Here is a 7,935-nt window from a genome sequence, read left to right on the forward strand (position 1 = left end):
GGGTCTCCCAATAAGGAATACACCTGTTCCCGGGGAGAAGGAGAGGGGCGCCGGGCGCCTCAGTCTGATTCTTTTTTTTTTTTTTGTTTAATGTTTATTCATTTTTGAGAGAGAGAGAGAAAGGCAGAGAAAGGGGGAGACACAGAATCCGAAACAGGCTCCGGGCCCTGAGCTGTCAGCACAGAGCCCGACGCGGGGCTCGAACTCATGGACTGTGACATCATGACCTGAGCCAAAGTCAGACACTCGACCGACTGAACCACCCAGGTGCCCCTGAGTCTGATTCTTGATATCGGCTCAGGTTGTGATCTTGCAGCTTGTGGGATCAAGCCCTGCATTGGGCGCTGTGTTGAGCCTGGAGCCTGCTTGGGATTCTCTCTCTCTCTCTCTCTCTCTCTCTCTCAAAATAAACTTAAAAAAAAAAAGGGAGAAAGTGAGGGTTTCAGGACACCTTATATCGACAGTGTCTGGGATGTACCATCATCAGCAAGGTTGCTCACGTCCTGTGGGTTGGGTCCCCGTCTGACCACATTCTTGCGAGTTGTGTGAGCAGTCAATACTGGGATGGTCAGTATTACTTTTTCCTTCAAGGATAATAAAGCCAAAGGTGATTTGGTAAACGAATACTCCGTTTAAATCACGATTTTAGAAGCTTGAGGGGTGAAGTTAAGCCCACATGAAGACTTGTGCTTCCTCCTAAGCATTTTCTCGCTCCTTCCCCCCCTGCGGCTGTGTGCTGTAGTTTACCAAAGAGCCTCACCCTGGCTACCCGCCCCCCCCCCCCCCGCCCCATTCCTGCACTGAGCTTTCTCTCTAACAGGGAATATGCTTTAGGATGATAAAGCCAGAGAAGCCTACACGTAGGGAAACGTCCCACTCCCGGCCTCACCCCTGTCGTGTGGACACAGCAGGGGCAGGGAGAGGAACCCACAGCCTGGTAGGTCTGGGAGGGAGCGCGGGCCCCACCTTCAGGCTTCTAGAGGAGCTGGGACCCTTCAACCAGTCGGCTAAGGGAGGCGTTGCCCCTCTTTCTGGGAGCTGGAAGAAATCGGGGCTCCGGGCTTTAAGAAGTAAGGGAGGGTGGAGCATCTGGGGTGAAGGGTGTGTGCCTGCAGGCAGGTGGGCAGGCCAATGGCATCGACACACCCCGGTTCTCTGGTTTGGCTTGGTGTTCAGCGGCTAGCAAGGTGGTTTGGGGCACCAGGGCAGGGGAATTAGCACACAGCATGGCCAGTTTCTGGGGGAGCCGGCACCCGGGCCAGGAGCTGGAGACACTTCTGGGTTCTGAGTCCGTCTGCAGGTGTAAGAAGGAGCAGAGGCCGCCCCTGCGGCTGACCCAGCACGACAGCCCCGGGGTTGGCAAAGGTGGCCAGCGGAGCAGAAACCTAACAGATCATCAGAAGAGCCAGGCGCCAGGCAGGAGAGAAGTCCGGAAAAGGCAGGGTTCCCCTTATCCTCTGAAACACAACAAGGAACCAATGGCGATGGGCCGGCCTTCCCTCCACCCCTCCCCTCCCCCACCTCGCCCCAGATGCTAACCCGGTCCAGAGCTGGTGCACCTAGACCCTTCCCTCACGATACAGTCAGCAGGCAGGACTGGAGAGCTTCTACGGTTTACCTCTCAGTTACGTACAAGGTGGCTTTCTAAAGTTCAGCTGTCAATTCCACAGACTGTGTTAACACAGGAAGACGTGTAGAAGACCCAAATCTGACCCCTCAAGGAGCTAGACCGTGCGTGCTCAAGATAGCCGTTCTCCCACAGAACCGTGCCCGGCCTCCCTCTACCAGTGTGACCTACGGGGAGGGAGTCATTGTCACCTGTCCTGTGTTTGCGCTGATTTGCATGCTAACGACGGAGAGCTGTTGCAGACCGCTTGGCTGGGTAATGAACTTGGTCTGGGCGTGTCGTCTCACAGTAACCGGTGTGGACGCCGACGGAATGTCGAATATTATTACTTGGAGAGAGAGATCAATCATTAACCAACCCCATTAATTCCCGCGGCACTGTTAAGCAATAACTATGTGTTTATACATAACATAAGCTCAAATGTACCTATTTAGAATTACCCGCTAAAACATTGGGAGAATCTTCTTAGGCTGAAAAAAAAAAAAAAGCTGTTGTCATTGGTGAGGGCGGTTTCCAAAGTGGATTAAAACAAGCGGGAAAGTGGCTGTCTATGAAAATCCGAATACATTCACACGTGGGGCATGCTGTCCCTAAGGAGGCCGAGTCAGAACTGCCCCAGCTGTGAAATGAAGGTGTTAGATAGACCGGACTGCCCAAAAGAGCTCAGTGTGTGTAAATTATATGTAATTCATACGTACATATATATATATATATATATATATGGAATTTATTTATACATGCCTGTTTACATAAATTCTACTCTGATTTTTAGATTCCACATACGAATGCGAGTGGGGGGGTTACAGTCACTGCGGGAGATGACACAGTCACTGAGCTCCTCACGCACTTGGAGAGAACGAGGACAGAGCAGGGCGCTGAGCACGGAGTACCTTTTCCTACTCATGTCCCTCTTGCTTCCCAGGAGTAAGTGACACAGCTTCTAATATGCATCGGAATTAGAGCAGATTAACAATAAACTCCCAGCCAAGAGGAGCCAAAGGGAGATGCTGGGAGGATGCGAGCGGCCGCAGAGGGGAGGGCACTGGACAGCTGTCCACGCGTTTCCTACCCCGGGGGGGGGGGGGGGCGGGGTATGTGAGCGCTCACGACCGACAAGACCGTCAGCCGGACGAGCTAGGTGCCAGGGAAGGGAAAACACGGAGGCAGTAGCTCACAGCTTCATGAAACACGTGTGGACAAGAAATCAACCCTGGCCCGGTGAGGCATGTGAAAGAACGAGGGAGAAGATGGGACCCGGAGCCCCGTCACGGTACAGGCACCACCTGGAAGGGAGGCGGTGACCAGTAATACAGGGTTACGAAGAACGAGAAGTTCACGAGGGAGAAGGGAAAGGGGGATCTCTGTGTGGGTCAGAAAGGACAAGGAGCTGGGTTTTATCGGTGCACAGGTGTTGGTGGGGGGGGGGGTGGGGACAGGTAGGTGGCTACAGGGAGGTCCCTTCCAAAGACTCAGCCCTTGGACTAATTTACAGATGTTTCTTTTTCTTTATTTTAAATTTTTTGGAGTTTCTTTAGAAAGAGAAAGAGCATATGCATGGGTGGGGGTTCGGGGGGAGAGAGAGAGAGAGAGAGAGAGAGAGAGAGAGAGAGAATCCCAAGCAGGCCCTGCACTGTCGGCACAGAGCCCGACATGGGTCTTGATCTCCTGGACCATGAGATGATGACCTGAGCCGAAATCACAAGTTAGAAGCTTAACCGTGGGCAGCCACCCAGGTGCCCCTCTTTTTTTTTTTTTCCTTATAAGTGTTTCCCTCTGACTTCTTGCTAAATCAGCGTCTGCATTTATCTTAGGCAATTTCTTCCCATGTCGTCGTGGAAATGTCCGCACGTCCTTTCGAGCTGCAGGGTTCCACCAGGAGGCACTTTCTTCTTATGCGACGGGGTCCCCTCTCGCGAGAGGGCACAGTCGTGGTCACCGGCCCCCTGGACATGGTTGTTCCGGAGGCAGGCGGCCCAGCCTTCCCCCGAGATGCCTTCCATGCTTTAACGGGGGAGGTGGAGCCAGAGAGGGCGCGTTTTCACACCACGGGTTTTCACCCCTGAGAATTCACGGAGGGTACATGTCACTGTCCATGTGTCGTGGCTGTGAAGTTCTGACTTTGGACTGTCTCTTTGTCCCACGTGGCAGGGGTACAAATCTACTCAGCCTAGACTCCTCTGAACCGAGCAAACCCTGACCTTGAACACTGATGGTGTCTCTTTTGGCGAGGGTGGCCTCCTTCAGATGGGGGGCTGAGGGTGGGGAAGGGCCCTGGGGTTCTTGCTCTCCTCCATCCCGGGCGGCTGGGGTGGTCATCTGGCTGCTGAACCTTAAGGCATCGTTCGGAGGCCGGGTTGTGGCTGGACTCCGTGGCCCCTGGTTTGGAGCCTGTGCTCACTGAGTCCTGCTCGCTGAGGCTGGTCCTCCGCACCCAGGAACCTGGACTCTCTTGGGACCTTCCGGTCCCCTGGCCTGTGGGAATGTAAGCATCCCAGGCACCCCACACGGAGGCCCCACGGGGCCAGGAGCTCCACATGGGGCCCGGCTCACTGGCTGCCTCGTCCCTCAGTCCCCGCAGAAACGTCCTGCGTGGTTTCCCTCCCTGGGCCTCCGGATGGGGGAAAGCCCTCTGCTTTTGGCTTTTCCATCAGCGTGTTTGAGGTGCGTTCCCGGGACGTGAGCCAGAAGACAGAGGTCAGAACCCGTGGGTCCGACGGCTGTTCCCCTCCTTCTCCCCCCCCACCCCATCTCCACGAAGGCACAACGCAGCTTGCGGCCCCTTCCCGTGTCTCTCCCCCTGTCTGCCACACTTACCTCCTCTCTGCCAAACCGTCAGAGCAGCATTCTAAAGCATCTCGACTCTACGGAGCACACACAGGACCACGGTCAAGTTCATCATCACTGCGGCTCCCGCACAGAGGTTCAGGTGGGGAAAGCGAGGCTTTCCCCAGGCTCTAGGGCTGGGAGGGTGACAGAGCACACTTGGTCCCCCCCCTCTGCTTCCAAGGCCGGGTTCCCGCCCTCTTCTGTAGACCCAAGGCCCCGTCCGGCTCTCAGCTGGGCCCGTGACTCAGAGTAACCAGGAAACCCGCCGGCTGGGGGGCCGCCTGGACACAGGGCCTCTGGGCAGCTGTGGAACTGAACACGGGAGGCAGGGTGGGGGTAGCAGACCCACGAGCCTTTCCCTCCTGCCTTGAGCAAGAAGTCAGAAGGAACGGAGGACTGAGGGAGGCTGGCAGGGCCGTGCAGCGTGTGACAGAGAAGAAACTCCCTTCTTGTAGACATGTCAGCCCGTTCTCCTACCTTCCACGCCCTCTTTCTCTGAGGAAGGCCCTGCTTTTCGCCGCGGTCTCTTGCTATCTTTTTGTTTGTTTGTTTGTTTATTTATTTTGAGAGAAAGAGAGAGAGAGGGGGAGAGAATGAGTGGGGGAGAGGCAGAGAGAGAGAGAGAGACAGAGAGAGAAAATCCCAAGCAGGCTCCAAGTTCCACGCTGAGCTCGACTTGGGGCTCCATCCCAGGACCGTGAGATCATGACCTGAGCTGAAATCCAGAGTCGGATGCTCGACCCACTGAGCCACCCAGGCGCCCCGGTCTCTTGCTATCTTAAAGGGAAGTCAAGGGAAGACAGAATCCTGGGGTCATCACACATCGTCCGATGGGAGTCCCGGGTCTCACGTCAGAACTCGCAGGGATGTGAGGCAGGATCCAGGTGACCAACTGCTTTCCCCACGTGTCACCCGCACTGTGGCCGCCAGCCCTGGTCACCGCTGGGAGCGGCACACTGAATCACATGCTAGGGGCCCAGCTGGTCTGCACCCATTTACAAAAAAAGAAAGCGGGTCTCAGCTTCCAACTTCACAGCCTCCTCTGGAATTTAAAAGAGTTCTAGGTGGTTTAAAGGTGGAGCGGACTGAGGCTGCTAACTGGTCACGGCCCGCCAGCCCCCGTAATTAGCACGAGACCACTGTATCGTGTAAATGCCGCTCAGTGTTCAGCAATGACTAACCGCTCCATTTCAGGCTGTTTACTTAAGAGCGGGGCTTTCCTCCACAATGGATGTTTCTGGGTATTTACCTACTTAGCGAGAGAGGAGAGAGAGAGAAAGAAAGAGAGACAAGACAGAAGGTAAGGACCCAGATCCCCGTTTCTCTGCCCTTCACAACACACCTACCCCGCCTCCCGCCTCCCAACCCCAGCATTGTGGGGGACCTGCTTCCTCCCAAGTTTTGCCAGGCTACTGAGCCGCGTGACCTTGGGAGAGACACTTCTCCGCCCCGAGCCTCTGTCCCCTCATCAGCAAACTCGGCGGGCTGAATTGGGTGAGGTCAAAAATCACCCACATGGGACGTGCAGTGAGTGGAGAAGGTGAAACGTCTCTGTTAAATTCACACACGCTTCGTACTTACTGAAAACCACAGCACGACAGGCTAGGTCTGTCTCCAAGCGGACTACGGAAGTGTCCCGGCCTCTAGCAGCTGGCCACATGCTACCCGGACAAATGCAAAAAGAAGGATTAAAGGTATCTGCAGAGTAACCCCTGGAAAACGGGCGGCAGGCCTGAGCACACAGTTAAGAGAGTAAAACTTGTCAACAAATACGTATGTATATGGTAAATGTGTGTGTGTATGTGATGACGGTCATGTTCACTACAATTTTCTTTTCTAGGGAGCATGTTGCAAATCTATCTGTGTGCAGACAATACCAAAGCGAGCCTCGTGTGACGGCGGGTAGGGAAACCCCAAGGAGAAAAGCTTGCTGCCTTGAGGGGCAGGGAAGGCTGGACAGCGAGGGGCTCCGTGCTGGGTGCCGTGTATGGAGACAGGCCAGCAAGACAGGCCTGCCGGTGGGGCCCGGGGCCCGAAAGGGCACTGTTCTAGACAGCAGGGGCATTTAAGATACATTTTTTTACCCTGTTTGAGGTGGAGTGAACGAGTGAACCGCCCCTGGCATTTACCGTAGGAAATCTTCAGTCAGGTACCTATTGTGTATTGAGTGCGTGTGGGTATTGGAGTGCTGATGCCTTGTGTAGGAAAGAGGCTGGGTTCTCGTTTGGCTTGATATCGGGAAAATCAGGAACATTCTACTTGATGCAAGGATGGTGGGGGGTGGGGGTGGGGGGCTCAGCTGTCATCGGAGTTGATCTCTACCTGCCTGGGCCTGGCCTATCTCGTTGCCAAAGCCAACACCCTTCGATCTTTTCACTTGACGTGTCTTTGTCCACCTCTCCACGTTCCGCTCATTTATTCCAAGGCTAGTGTTCATTTTCCCGGATCACTCCACCCTCTCTCTGCCGGGATTCATTCCCCAGTGACCACCATGCCCCCCCCCCAACCCCCCAGGCATCTGTGTGTTTCTTGAGCGCTCCTCGCCTCCCCACCCCCAGGTTGGAGGCCCGGGAGGACAGAGCCCCTGTGGCTTTCTTTCCCTGCTCTGCCCACCCGGCACCTAGCTGGCACAAGGCAGACTTTCAGGGTCTGCGCAATCGATAACCAAATGAATATCATTAAGCGCCTATTAGTCAGATCAATAGTGACAAATACTCCCCAATGACCATGCTTATTTGAAAATACATCCCAAGCATTGTTTCTCTACCCCCCCCCCCCCCATGCTTCTCTGCAGGGATTGAAGACAGTCTGATGTTTTTGCAAACGTGTCCACGTTTAGGGGCCGTCTTGTCCTTGTTGGCTCTCCCCTGGGATGTAGCCATTCTTTCCTGGAAGCTTGCACACAGGGCGCCCGCCTTGGCGGGTGTGCTTCCTAAGCGCCGTGGTCTTTCAGGGGATGCTGGGGTCTGGTAGAAAAACAGGGGTGCCTCCACGCTCTGCACAGCCCAACCCTCTCACCAGGCTCTGCAGATAAAAACACTTAAAACCCCGGTTAAATCTCGGTTTGCTGGTGTCGCTACGGCTCCTGCAGCGGCCCCAGGTAACAGGCACCGCGGTGGGCAGGCGGGGAGGGAAGGCAGAGCGCGGGTGCGCCCCTCGAGGCTAAGGCACTCCCGGCTCCCGGGCCGGCTGCCTGGGCCGCGGTGCGTACCGAGCGCGCTCCGAAGCGGTCCCCGGCCTCGGAGACTTCTGGGCGCCGGGCGCTCAGCCCTCGGCCCCGGGCCCGGGCAGCAGGCGGCGCGGCGCCGGCATGCTAAGTGGGCCGCACTGGGCGCCTTTGTTCCCCGCGCCTCCGAGGACCGCTTCCCTCTGCATCCTAATGGGTTCGTCCCCCCGCCCCCCTCCGCGTCCCGGACCCCGGGGCGCCGCCCGCCCCCGCCCCGCGGGCTGAGCACCTGCGCCGCCCCCCGCCGCGCCCCCCA

Source organism: Herpailurus yagouaroundi, unplaced genomic scaffold (assembly GCF_014898765.1).
Source record: "Herpailurus yagouaroundi ecotype Mexico unplaced genomic scaffold, PumYag 185, whole genome shotgun sequence".
Taxonomy (NCBI): domain Eukaryota; kingdom Metazoa; phylum Chordata; class Mammalia; order Carnivora; family Felidae; genus Herpailurus; species Herpailurus yagouaroundi.